Source organism: Dromiciops gliroides, chromosome 2, assembly GCF_019393635.1.
Source record: "Dromiciops gliroides isolate mDroGli1 chromosome 2, mDroGli1.pri, whole genome shotgun sequence".
Classification (NCBI taxonomy): Eukaryota; Metazoa; Chordata; class Mammalia; order Microbiotheria; family Microbiotheriidae; genus Dromiciops; species Dromiciops gliroides.
In genome coordinates, this window is record NC_057862.1 from 307229308 (window position 1) to 307243912 (window position 14605).

Here is a 14605-nt window from a genome sequence, read left to right on the forward strand (position 1 = left end):
CATCTGCAAAACGAGAGGGTAGAGGTTGATGCGAGGAAGGAGAAAAGTCTTAGGAAGGGGTGGAAGGATAGGAAACATTTAGAAACCTCTCTATCCAGGGGCAGCTAGGTGGCACAGTGGATAAAGCACCGGCCCTGGAGTCAGGAGGACCTGAGTTCAAGTGTGACCTCAAACACTTGACACTTACTAGCTGTATGACCCTGGGCAAGTCACTTAACCCTCATTTGGCCCACCCCACAAAAAACTTACCAGAAAAAAAAAAGCAAAACCCAAAGCCATGTTCTAACTTTTATTCATTTCTCCAAGGAGAATATTTGAGCCATCTTTACATATAGAGTATGGATAGTGGCTATGGACCATTTATGCATGATGATGATATCAACCCAGTGTGTGACTGAGCTGGAGCAAATGTTTGAACTGAAAGATCATGGGGGTTGAGGAGATTAGTGAACCAAAGGTATATGAAGGGACATTAACAGGTCATATGAAACCCCCAAGTGAAGGGCAGGGGTTGGAGCATAGACTGTTAGCCCCATTATTCATCTCTTTGAGAAAGGAGGGAGAATGACCTGGGGGCTGGCAGATAACAGCCACCGGGACATAGAGAGGGTCATGTATTCATGTGGATTAACCTCCAAGGAGAATAGGTAGCAGAATGAGTGGTAGGGGAAGGAAGACCTAGAAGTTGCTGTGAATAACAAAATCACGCCTACTCCCCTTGCCTGGACCAGTGTGTTAGAGGGGCAGGAGAAAGGGTATGTAACCAGGCCTAGATAGATTGTCCAGGGGTGTCTGCTAGGGGAGCTGGGTGGTTTCTGTTACCTGCTAGGAGATGAAAAGAACACGAGAAGATGTCTAATAGGAAAGACACTTTGTCAACAATAGAATCAGTTTCCAGAGCACATAAAGGAAGGGGATGGTAGAGTGGAATGGGGATAGGGTGGACATGGACAGTTTATGAGGTTTCTGAGAGTGGAGGCTAAGGAAGAAAGCTTCAGCCTGGGCAGCCTGAGTCACAGATATATGAGGTAAACAGGAGAGGCTGTGTCTGAGGGCTCCAGAGGCACGGATGCCCAGGTGTATGTGCTGACCAGGTTCCCAATGTCCTGATCAGGGGCTAGAGGCAGGATGGCTAAATGGGATGAGGCTTAATCTGGGGCCTGGCTGGTTACAGAGTTGAAATGTGATTTGATTACCTCACCTTCTTCTAATCAGTAGCCAGGGCAGTTCTGCCCCAGGACCAGTTCCAAAGCAGAATTGATTCACTTCCTTAGGGTGGGCGTGGTGCAGAATCTCTGAGGTCCAGAAGGGCATTGCTCCTGGTGGCAAGGGGCAAGTGGCAGTGGAACAAATGGCAGGATGCCTATATTGGCTAGATCCTAGTGTCTTGGCCAAGGGCCAGAGGTCAGATAACTGGATGACATCCCATAGGAAAGTCTAATAGCTAGCTAAACTATATTGAAACATATTAAGAAAACAGGGAGATCTAGACAGACAAATCTTTTGATTGTGGCCAACAGATGACCGATAGCACTATCAGTCATTGAGAGGTAAAAAAGAAGTTATATACAGGAAAACCCACAAAAACCCACACATGCACGTGTGTAGGATACTGGGTGAAAACGATGGTGGAGAAGGATGAAAAGAGAAAAGGTAGAAGGTACCATGGAATGGAATTTTAGAGCTAGAAGGGGCCTCAGAGATCATTGAGCCAAAGACCTTCATTTCACAGATGAAGAAACAGGTCCAGAAAAATAAAGTCACTTGTCCAAGGTCACACAGCTAACAAATGGCACAGGAAGGACTTGTAAGAAGCAAGTTCTGAGGAGGATTTTGAAGATGGAACAAAAGCTCGTTAAGTGAAAAAAATAATTCTAGGTTCAAGGACTATGGTGGGAAAAAATGCCTTGGGGGTGAAGTAGGAGTCAAAGGAGATAAAAGAAATAATTTCTTCAGAACTGGAGATGTGGTAACTCTGTGAGGAAAAGGATAGGAGGTAAATGTGATGTGGAAAGCAATTGAGAGTCTGTGGAAGGATGTGAAGAAGGGAGATGTTGTCATAGCGATGCAAGGGATAGATATAGGATCCCTAGGGAGGCTAGGATGAAATGAAAGGACCAGGAGTTTGAGGTAAGAACAGCGGGCAGAGTTAGACAGAGGGAAGGACACTAAAAAGGACTTAAGAGAGGATTTGGGGCACAAGAAACCCACACAATACAATATCTAGAACACTGGCCCTGGAGTCAGAGGCCATGGGTTCAAATCCCACCTCTGATACTTGCTAGCTGTATGACCTTGGGAAAATCCCTTTAACCTCTCCAAAGTTCAGTTTCCTCATCTGTAAAATGATAAAAGTTAAACTAGAGGGCCTCTGAGGTCCCTTCTGCCTCTGGATCCATGATTCTGTGAAGCTATCTTTAAAAGGAGCCGTAAGTTGTTGTTGTTTTTTTCCTTCCACAGCTGTCATAACATTTTATTATGGTTTTAAAATATGCATGAGAATTAAATTGCTTAAACGTTGGAGGGGATATGGAAAAATAGGGACAATAATGCACTGCTGGTGAAGTTGTGAACAAATCTAACCATTTTTAAAAAAATAGTTTATTTTTTCCCCAGTTACATACATGTAAAAACAATCTTAACTTTTTTTTTTTTTTTTTGGTGAGACAATTGGGGTTAAGTGACTTGCTCAGGGTCACACAGCTAGTAAGTGTCAAGTGTCTGAGGCCAGATTTGAACTCAGGTCCTCCTGACTCCAGGGCCAGTGCTCTATCTACTGAGCCACCTAGCTGCCCCTTAACATTCTTTAAAAAAAATTTTAATTCCGAATTCTCTCCCTCCCCTCCCCCCATTGACAAGGTAAGTAATTTGACATAGGTTATACATGTGTAGTCAGAGAAGTGAGTTCTTGAGCCAAGAGTACTTGGGCCCTACCATTCTAACTAATAGACACCCAGTGAATATTTGTTGAATTGAACTAGAGCCCATGGAGCCTGATGTTGAAGAATAGGAAGAGTGGGATGAAATGGGGGGGGGGGGGAGTGGGGGGGGAGAAGCGATCTAGTAAACAGATCCAAATGGTTAAATAACCTAACAGTTAAATAACAACTGTGAAGAATGAACACTTGAGTACATCTGTCATTATTGGTCCGACTCACCATCGTTTTATTGTAAGTAAAACCCATCCATGAAAGAGGTTGGCTTCAGGTGACCTTGGACCAGAGGGACAAACCCTTGTTGCCCACAACCTTAGTGGATGATGCAGTGTGTCTCCCTCCCCCCACCCTTCCTTTTTAGCTCTTGTATCTCCTGGCAACTGACAGGGTGGGGGAGGAGGGGGAAGGAAGCTCCTAGGAATGACAACATCGAAACAGATGCTCTCTCCCAGGGTCTGAGGAGCTCACAGCCAGAGACAGGCTCGCACTCCACATAGCTGGTGGAGCTGCACTGACTGAACATCAGTCATATCAGTATCAGTTTTCATCTGACCTGAAATGCCAAACCGAGGCCACAGGTTCAAATCTCAGCAGGGTCAACTTAGCCCTTGGGTCTTTCTGGGAAGATAAGGCTAGTATTGTATTCTTTATTGACTTTTGGAGAGAAGCCAAAGAATCTCAGCTCTGCATACTTGGCTGGGGATGAAAGATTCCTCTAGCACTTTCCCCCCAAGAAGAATATTGATACTTCATGCTCTCTGAAAAATGAAGGCAAGGACCTGGGTGCTACTTTGCTTTACTTAAAAGCAAGAGTTTTGTATTCCTTCCCCCCTCCCTCCCCTTTCCCCTTTCCCGCCAGTGGGGAGGGCAAAAAAATAAATGCTTGATAATTGGGGGGGAACTTATAGGAAAAAAATAATAAATCCTATAAAAACAAGCAGCATGGTAGTAGTACAGTGGTGTCAGACTCAAATAGATACAGCATACATGGGGCAGCTAGGTGGCACAGTGGATAGAGCATTGGGCCTGGAGTCAGGAAGACCTGAGTTCAAATGCAGACTCAGACACTTCTTGGCTGTGTAACCTTAGGCAAGTCACTTAACCCAGTTTGCTTCAGTTTCCTCATTTATAAAATGAACTGGAGAAGGAAATGGCAAACTACTCCAGTATCTGCCAAGAAAATCCCAAAGTTGGTTAAGAAGAGTTGGACACACACACACAAACACACAAACACACACAATGGGGCAGCTAGGTGGCACAGTGGATAGAGCACAGGCCCTGGAGTCAGGAGTATCTGAGTTCAAATCCGGCCTTAGACACTTAACACTTACTAGCTGTGTGACCCTGGGCAAGTCACTTAACCCCAATTGCCTCACTAAAAAAAAAAAAAAAAGAGTTGGACACAACTGAACAGATTGAGGAGATCTCTCAGATTTTGAATGGTTCATTTTGCTGCTTGTAAAGGACCCTGAGTGGCCTACTGACAGATTTTAAAGGTTGCATAACTGGGAGTGGCCCATTCAAAGCTCTTAAAGAAAGGCTAAAGTATTTATATTTATTTATAAAGTATTTATACTTGATTGTTCCTTTAGGAAGAATAAAGCAGTCCCTACATCAGCTTGATGGAATTATAGGGCAGCTATCCATTGGTAGGCCGAACAATCAACCACATTCCCAGTGGCTTTTAAAAAGCTAGCTAGCCAGCTCTGTACTCTCTCTAAATGATAATCAACATTTACATAGTACTTTACATAGATTTATTCCCTCCAGCTAGGGGCACACCTCTGGAGGGAGCCTCCGAGCTAGATCCATCCTACCTTCTCAGGCCCTTTCCACCTTGCCTAGGCTTTGTCCCCTAGATAGGAACATCAGGGAAAAAAAGGCTTTGTTGCTAAAGTCATTAGAGAGAGAGCTATTTCTAGAAAGCCAGCTATGGATGCTTTTTTTTTAAGAATTTTTTTCCTCAATTACATGTAAAAACAATTTTTAGCATTTATTTTTTATAATTTTTGAGTTCTAAATTCCTTCCTTCCTTCCTTCCCCTCCACCCCCCTTGAGAAGGCAAGCTCTTCGATATAGATTATATATGTGCAGTCATACAAAACATGTTTCCTTATTAGTCATGTTACAAAAGAGAACACAGATACCTCCCCCCCAAAAAAGGAAAAAAAAAACAAGAAAAATAAAGTTGTTGTTTTTTTTTAAGTATGCTTTGATCTGCATTCAGACTCCATCAATTCTATCTCAGGAGGTGGGATAGCATTTTTCCTCATGACTCTATCATTATTGTCTTTCATCATTGTGATGTGGGATGGAATTAAGGTGATCAGATTGATCGTGAGTCATCCCAAAAGAATTATAAGACTTAGTGACTTAGTTTCCCAAGTTTTATTGAAAGACTGTTGACCATAGGGAGAGTACCAGAAAAATGGAAAGGTATCTCTTGAGTAGGGAAAGAGAAGACAGTTATATTTATAGTATGGATAAATTGATTATCAGTCTCATTATCCTAATCTCCACTTTAGGGAGGTACAAGGGAGGGCCTATCCTAATTTGGAGTTCCTGGGGGCCTAAACCAACCCCTGAGGCAGCTACCTCTTTCCCTGGAGATGTGTTTTTGGGGTTTATGCATCATAAGGTGAATCTGGGGACAAATTTGGCCTTTTCTGAGCATGTTTATAAAAACATACCTTAACTTTCCAAGGTTAGAGTGTCTTTTGTGTTTTTGATCTCTTTCTTTTCTAGGCCTAACTTCTGGGTATTAACATTTATCAGTTAGGATCTCTGTATCCTGTCTCTTTATGTTTTGTTGTGGGTGGTGATTAATGGGGGTAATTAATAGGAGCCAGACCTCCAGGTAACAGTTAACAAGAATCTAAGCCCTGACTTTGATGAGGGCCCAAGTCTTAAATTATCCATTAATCCCTTTCAGAACCAGGATCTGTAAGTTATAGCCACTCTTGGAGCTCAGATCTCAATTAGAGCTTGGGTCTTAGGTTTGTCTATTAACCCTTTCTTTACCTCCTACATCAATTGTATTGCTGAGAATAGCTAAATCATTCACAGTTGATCATGTTGGGTGCCAAATGATGTGGGATGGATTTAGGATCAAATTGATCAGGAGTTGTTCCAAAAGAATTACAAGACTCAGTGACTCACTTTCCCAAGTTTTATTGCAATACTGTGAATGACCACAGGGAGTGCATCATGGAGGTGTCTCTTGAATAGGGAAAGTCAAGACAGTTAGATTTCTAGTATGGATAAATTGATTATGAGTCTCATTATAATAATCTCCATTTAAGGAGGTAAAGGGAGGGCTTATCCTAATTTGGAGTTCCTGGAGGCTTGAGCCAACTCCCAAGGCTGGTACCTTTTTCTGTGGAGGTGTGCTTTTGGGGTTTACAGGTCATAAGGTGAATCTGGGGACAAATTTGGCCTTTTCTGAGCGTGTCTCCTTTTCATTCCCATGCCTAGTTTTGAAATATTTTCATTTATCAGTTAGAATTTCTATTCCCCTGGGGCAACTAGGTGGCGAAGTGGATAGAGCACCGGCCCTGGATTCAGGAAGACCTGAGTTCAAATCTGGCCTCAGACACTTTACACACTTACTAGCTGTGTGACCCTGGGCAAGTCACTTAACCCCAATTGCCTCACCAAAACCAAAACAAAACAAAAAACAAACAAACAAAAAAATTTCTATTCCCTGGCTGTGTATCATTGTTAAGTTAAGGCCTCTATGACCTGCCTCTTTATGTTCTTGTTATGGGTGTTGATTAATGTGGGTAACGGGAACCTAGGCTCTGACTTGTATTAATGAAGACTCAAATCTTAAGTTATCCATTAACTGGGGTCTGAATCTCTCTTAGAGCTCAGATCTAAATTGGAGCTCAGGTCTTGGGTTTTTCTGTTAACACCCCCCCTCCCCTTTATTTTGTTGCCTCCTACATCAATATCAGCAAAGTAGCTTACTCCTTAGGAGATGCAACAGTGGTCAGATTCTGGAAGAGCAATCTCAGAGAGGTCCAACTATGGAATTGAATTGTGAAGAGAGCCCACAGCCCTAAGTGGAGTTTATCGGCTAGCAGATATACTGCCCCTAGGGAAACACTGAGGTTGAGCATTAATACCATGAGAAGAAAAAAGATATCAGAAGGTATAAGTTGCCTTGGCCATGTTCATTTCCTATGTTTGTGCCTCTCTACTAGTGATATGTGTGCAAGTATGTATATGTATACACATATACATATACACACACTCTTCCTACTGATACTGTCTGTATTTATAAGAAAGTGTGCCCGAAATTGTTAGGGGGGAATGTTTTATGGTTTTTACCATTTCAATAAATTCCTTTGCTTTGAGCTAATTGTGTTCTTTGGCTGATTAATGGAGTTAATATATCACTGGACATTCAGAAGCTAAAATTTTAGGAGTTTGGATCTAAAAAGCACCTTCACTCTGAGGTAGTCATCTCCCAGGAGACCCAACTTTTGACTCCAAACTGGAAAAGGGACAGCCCAGAGGAGGTGCTTCATAAGGTTGAAATGGAAAAGAGAACAGACATGAAAAAATGGAGAGGAAATGTAAAGGTTAGAACAAATTTATTCCTACATTTATGACAGTGGAGAGAGAGGCCACATTTTGACTCTAGTATTGTAAATCTAGACGTTTTGCAAGAAGAAATAGAAAAGGGACTATTATGGGGTTGGGACATATCAAGGAATTTGGGACTTTGAAAGTTTAAACTTTCCAGCTAAACTAAAGGACAGACACACCTTGAGAAAAAAGAGAGATAAACCCATTAGGTGTGGCTGCTGCTTGATCTGAGCCAGGAGGCAGAGATAACTCCAGAAGTCAGGACCACCTCCCCTCATTCCAGCTTCCCCCACTCCCAAAGGGAACTTTCCACAGTCAGATGGTCACCCCATCTGTCCACCCCATCTACCACATATAAAAGCTTTGGTCTTTCTTCTGTTTGAAGAGAAATGCATTTCTGACAATCATGTGATCTCTAAGCCAGTGACTTCTCTCTTGGTCAACTTTCTCTAGTGCCCCAAATAAAAGACTATTTTATTCTAATTTGCTTGTGTGCTAGAGGGTGTAATTCTCTTTTTTTTCTTTTTTCAGGGCAATGAGGGTTAAGTGACTTGCCCAGGGTTACACAGCTAATGTATCAAATGTCTGAGACCAGATTTTAACTCAGGTCGTCCTGACACCAGGGCTGGCGCTCTATCCGCTGTGCCATCTAGCTGCCCCAAGACCCTCTTTGTTATTTAACTAAATTTTAAATTTTACTGGAGGAACTTTCTTGGTTGTTGTACAGGTGTGTCCATGTGAGGACAGAGGTGCCCTCTTATTGCTATTCCAACCACTACTGAGAAAGCAGTATAAAAGCAAAACCTAATAATGGGGAGAGTCCTCTCTCTCAAAAAATAAAATATTCTCATGGATGGGGACCTCTTCTAGTTTCTTTCCTGAACACAGCTGAAAGAGCATGCTTGGGGACTCCAGAATTAAACGTTGCTTTAAGAAAGGGAAGAATCCTGGGGGCGGCTAGGTGGCGCAGTGGATAAAGCACCGGCCCTGGATAAAGCACCGGCCCTGGATTCAGGAGGACCTGAGTTCAAATCTGGCCTCAGACACTTGACACTTACTAGCTGTGTGACCCTGGGCAAATCACTTAACCCTCATTGCCCCACCAAAGAGAGAGAGAGAGAGAGAAAGAGAGAGATTATCCAGGGCTTAGATGGAGAACAGAGTGCACATCATGGTATGATGTGGAGTACTGAACTTGGAGTCACAGGACCTGAATTCAAATCTCACCTCTGCCACTTACTCCCATAGGGCTCATCAGATTTGAACTTTCATCCTCCTGACTCCAGGGCCTGTGCTTTATCCACTGCACCACCTAGCTGCCCCAGCCCTGGATGTTTTTAAGGCAATTGGGGGTAAGTGACTTGCCCAGGGTAACACAGCTAATAAGTATCTGAGCTCAGATTTGAACTCAAGTCCTCCCAACTTCCGGGCCAGTGTTCTATGCACTGTGCCACCTAGCTGCCCACATGCATAATGGGTAAATAGCATTCTTAATGAAGGATTAAAAAGGCGTGGTGGGGCAGCTAGATGGCACAGTGGATAGAACACCGGCCCTGGAGTCAGGAGTACCTGAGTTCAAATCCGGCCTCAGACACTTAACACTTACTAGCTGTGTGACCCTGGGCAAATCACTTAACCCCAATTGCCTCACTGAAAAAAAAAAAAAGAAATAAAGAAAAAGGTGTGGCAAACAATATTCTACAGCTATATTCTTAACTTTTCTTCATGTTACAGACCCCTCTGACAGTTTGGTGAATCCTATGGACCCCTTCTATACACAGAGTAAAATACATAGAATTACAAAAGAAATCAATTATACTGAAATATAGTTATCAAGATATGAAGAAAACAAATTTCTGATATAATTCTATATCTAGCAACAGGTCTAATAACAATAGTAATTTCAAAGTAGTGATCATTTTGAGAGGGGAGTTAGGGAAGGACATATTTGGGGATGACTGTGATATATAAACAAAAGGTACCAGTTAAATTATTTTTTGAGAAAAAAATATGATATCTGAGAAATGAATTTGGATTTCTGGAATATGCTTAAAATATAGGAATTAAGGAGCTATTAGCCAGGGATGAGGTGTGCCTAGCAATAGGTGATAAAAACATTTGTCTGGAGACTTGTAAATCTAATGAAGAGAACTTTAAACTGAAAATGGAGGAGGGCAGAGAAAACTGCTCATATACCTCTGCCAAACCTAGTGCCATGAGGGTAGTAGATGACAACATAAAAAGAATATTAGCAGAATAGAGGACCAGTAATTCATGGGAAATTCTATTTATGAAAAGAGTTAGTAATAAAATCCATGTTCTTCATTGTCTATATACAAATGCACAAAGAATGGGGCAATAAACAGTCCAAGACAACCAGGGGATAATGCAAGGAAGCATATTTTACTTCTTAGGTTAAAGACTATGCTAAGACTAGCTGGGATGGGACCCATGACAAGAGTATGGTTCTAGGAGGCAGCTAGGTGGTACAGTGGATAGAGCACCAGCCCTGGATTCAGGAGGACCGGAGTTCAAATCCAACCTCAGACATTTGACACTAGCTGTGTGACTTTGGACAAGTCACTTAACCCTCATTGCCCCACAAAAAATAAAAACAAACAGAAAAAAAGAGTATGGTCCTAGAAGGGTATTCATTATTCAAAAGGACCAAAATAAATAAAAGAGGTGGTAGAGCAGCACTGTGTGTGTATGCATACACGCAGGAATAGGGTTTTGCCATAATGTTACCCAGATTAAACAGGTAGAAAATATAGATCTCAATTCATTGAAGACTACTCACAGACCAAGGAAGAACCATAAATCAAATATTAAACATTTCATTGAAACACAGTAGCAAAATAACTTCCACTAAGATCAATAGACCAAGGGGCGGCTAGGTGGCGCAGTGGATAAAGCACCAGCCCTGGATTCAGGAGTACCTGAGTTCAAATCTGGCCTCAGACACATGACACTTACTAGCTGTGTGACCCTGGGCAAGTCACTTAACCCCCATTGCCCCGCAAAAACAAAAAAAAACAAAAAAAACAAAAAAACAACAACAACAAAAAAAGATCAATAGACCAAAGAACTAGAATTCTCCACTCAATGTTGGATCAACATGGTAGTGAAGTCTTTTAGGGAAAACTATGTGGTAGGATCATTATAAGTTCTCCTTCCTTATAAATAAGGAATAATAGGAGAATAATCTCTTATAGACCAGCATACAAATGGGAAAAGAAGTACTCTCCCAGGGAAACTCACACTCCAAGGTGAGAAAGGCTGCCTTACTTACATTGTGGCACAGGTGAGGAAATCTGCAAACTGGCATTGGTAGAAACATGATGGAAAACATTTGGGCAAGGATTAATGGAGGCATAAATCCAAACTTTTATTGCAGGAATACACTATAGACCACCTAGACAGCAAGGAGAATTAGATGAGGAGTTAGAGAAACAGACCACAAAGTTGGCACACAGGCAGGAAAATATGGAGATGGAGGGTTTTTGACAATCTGGATGTACTACAGGTTTCTCTGCCACAAGCAGAGCAGCTGATAATTCTGGTCTTGCCTTAATGGTAATTTCATCCTTTGAGAGGTGGAAGAAATAGCAATGGCAACTGCTATTCTGGAGCTGCTTCTAACTAACCAGGAAGAATAGGCTGTGAAGTAGAACTGATGAGAACCCTAGAGGGAAGTGACAATTCCATTCCCAAGCACATAATAGAGAAGGAGAAGGAAGTCAGGCATAGTCTAAGGAGAAACTTAGATTTGTGAGAACAGGTTTTAAAGGGTTCAGAGAAAGGAGAGGTGTCAAATGGACTAAAATTTTGCCAGAGCGGGGCGTAGCTAGGTGGCGCAATGGACAAAGCATTGGCCCTGAATTCAGGAGTACCTGAGTTCAAATCTGGCCTCAGACACTTGACACACTAGCTGTGTGACTCTGAGCAAGTCACTTAACCCCTCATTGCCTTGCAAAAAAAAAATTGCCAGAGGAGTCACCCCAAGAGGAATGGAAACCTGATCCCACCAACTGCTAGTACCTCCCCCCACTAACTCCTTTCCTTCTTTGTTTCAGTCATTTCAGTCATGTTAGACTCCTTGTGACCCCAGTTGGGGTTTTCTTGGCAAAGATACTGTAGTGGTTTGTCATTTCTTTCTGTGGCTCATTTTACAGATGAAGAAACTGAGGCAAACAGTTGTATGCCCAGAGTCACACAACTGGTAAATGTCTGAGGCTGAATTAGAACTCAGGTCTTCCTCCAGCCCAGCACTCTATCCACCGAACTACCTAGTTGCCCCACTAAGTACATCATATTTGACTCCCTTACACTTATTTTGTATTTATTTCTCATATATTTATTTATTTTTCTTCTCCCCACATCCTTTAATTAATCAATTCTCATATAGCAATTGTTTCAGAAACACTTAAGACAATTTTTTTTTCTCAACAGATTTTTAACCTTATGGGGAAGAGGTGTATGTGTATATATATACATACACCTACACACACATATATATGTATGTGCACATATATTTATTTTCACGTTATTTCCTCCAATAGAATGTTAAGTTCTTTGACTGCAGAAACTCTCATTTTTGCTTTCCTCAATACCCAGCACAGTGGCTAGCACAGTGCTTCATAAATGCTTGTCAGATGATGGGTTGATTCTCAAATGAAATTCTGAAGACTTAAGTAGAAATTATTCCAATGAAGCAGAGAATGGGGAGCTGCCTAAAGAAACTGGTTTGGTTGCACTAGTGACTTAGAGGTCTACTAAGATTTTTTATGTTCTTTTTCAGCTTCTGACTTACAAGATGACCAAGAAGAGGAGGAACAACGGGCACGCCAAGAAGGGCTGCAGCCAAGTGCAGCCCACCCGCGGCACCAACTGTGCCCGTTGTGTGCCCAAGGTCAAGGCCATCAAGAAGTTCGTCATCCGCAACATCGTGGAAGCAGCGGCCGTCAGGGACATCTCTGAGGCCAGTGTTTTCGACTCTTATGTGCTCCCCAAACTTTATGTGAAACTGCATTACTGTGTGTGAGCTGCGCAATCCACAGCAAGGTAGTGAGGAATCGGTCTCGTGAGGCACGAAAGGATTGGACACTCCCACCCCGCTTCAGACCTGCTGGTGCTGCCCCCAGACCCCTTCCAAAGCCAATGTAAAGATCTATCTGCCTATCAAAATTCCTGAACTAATCAGAGGAAAATAAAATGATTGGTTTACCTTTAAAAAAAAAACAAACGATTTTTTTATGTTAATTTAAAATTTTTCATTGATCAACTTTGTTTTATATTACTTTCATTTCCTAGTATATGCCTCTCCTCCCCCACTCAGAGAGCCATCCTTTATAATAAAGAAGAAGAAAAGGAAAACTATCTGTTTTAAAAACTAACCAGCAGGGGCAGCTAGGTGGCGCAGTGGATAAAGCACCAGCCCTGGATTCAGGAGGACCTGAGTTCAAAAATGGCCTCAGACTCTTGACACTAGCTGTGTGACTCTGGGCAAGTCACTTGACTCTCATTGCCCTGAAAAACAAACAAACAAAAAAAAACAAGAAAAAAAAATAACCAGCACAGTAACTATGTCTGCATATATATGCAAAATTTCATATCCATAGTCTGCCACCTCTTCAAAGAATGGAGGGAGGTATATTCTCATAGCTCCTCTTTGAGGGTCAGGCTTACTTATTGTAATCATACAGTATTTAGTTTCAGTTTTTAATTGTCCTTTAAAAAAATTTAAAAATCAACTGGTTCAAATGGATTTATGGGCAAATGGTATCAAACTTTTCAAGGATAATTGATACCTATATTAATCAGTGTGCTAGCAAATGTTTAAGAATGGCCTCTCCAGGGGGGAAAAAAGTACCCAATGATATACTTTAATTTTAATTTTTTTTTTTTAGTGAGGCAATTGGGGTTAAGTGACTTGCCCAGGGTCACACAGCTAGTAAGTATTAAGTGTCTGAGGCCAGATTTGAACTCAGGTACTCCTGATTCCAGGGCCGGTGCTCTATCCACTGCACCACCTAGCTGCCCCCCAATGATATACTTTTAAGTATAATCTTAACATTTTCTCTATCACTTTCTTAAGTCTAGATAACCAACAAAACAATAGATTTATAGACTTCTCCAATTTCAAAGGTGTAAATGTTCACACTGAAAATTTAACAGTTGGCCCCAGTGAGCTGGTTCATACTGGTTCCAACACACCCCTGCCTATCCTAAACAAATTATTCTCAAAAACTTGGAAAGAAAACAGTCATACTCTTGATGAGACAAATATAGTCAGATAAAGTAAAGAAAGAGAACCACAGACCAATGTCATTAATGAATATCAATTGAAAAAATTTCAATAAAACCCATCTCAGATTTTGAAAAAGACAAAGTACAGAAGATGGAAGAAAGGGCAAGTAACTGAAGAGGAATATAAAAGAATAATATAGTCCAGTAAAAATAGGCAGCACTGTGAAAGTCAATGCCCCAAAGCTATTGAGGAATGCTGGGAAGAACAAAAAGCCTTAAAAAAACCACCCCACTATATTTAGGGCAAGAGCAGGATCAAAGAAGGAATTGAATCACTGCTTTGGTAAATGGGTTGCTGAGAATATATGACAGAAGAAACCTGAACAACTAAGCTTTTAATTTGCTTCTATTTTCTCTTCCAAAGAAAACGACCTAGAAAATAAAGAACAAGAAGGGTTAACAGAGAATGGAAACTAGAGATAATTAAGCAGAGGGTAAGAGAGCACTATATGGTGAATGGGAAAGGAATCCTAGGATTGGGGATGTGACTCGGAAAGGTCTTGAAGGATGGGAGAAGAGGAGGAAGGAAGGAAAAGAGGATGGAGTCTATAACCTATACATCAGCTTACTTGACTTCTATTCTTGGCAAAATTCTAGAACCCAATTTTGAAGAGATGCTTTATGAGCATTTAGAAATGGAAGTTGCAACCACTAAAAGCCAACATGGCTTTATCAGGGGTAGATCATCCCACACTAACCTTATTTCTAATCTTCACCTCCAGCAGGAAGTAGAATGATTCTGGGCTTTAACTGGTGAGCATTGACTT

At 41.6% G+C, this 14605-nt stretch overlaps 1 pseudogene; it reads left to right on the forward strand.

The window, feature by feature from the left end:
• Positions 1-12695, forward strand: part of LOC122743549 — a 106511-nt pseudogene extending 93816 nt beyond the window's left edge.
• The last annotated feature ends 1910 nt before the right edge of the window (positions 12696-14605 follow it).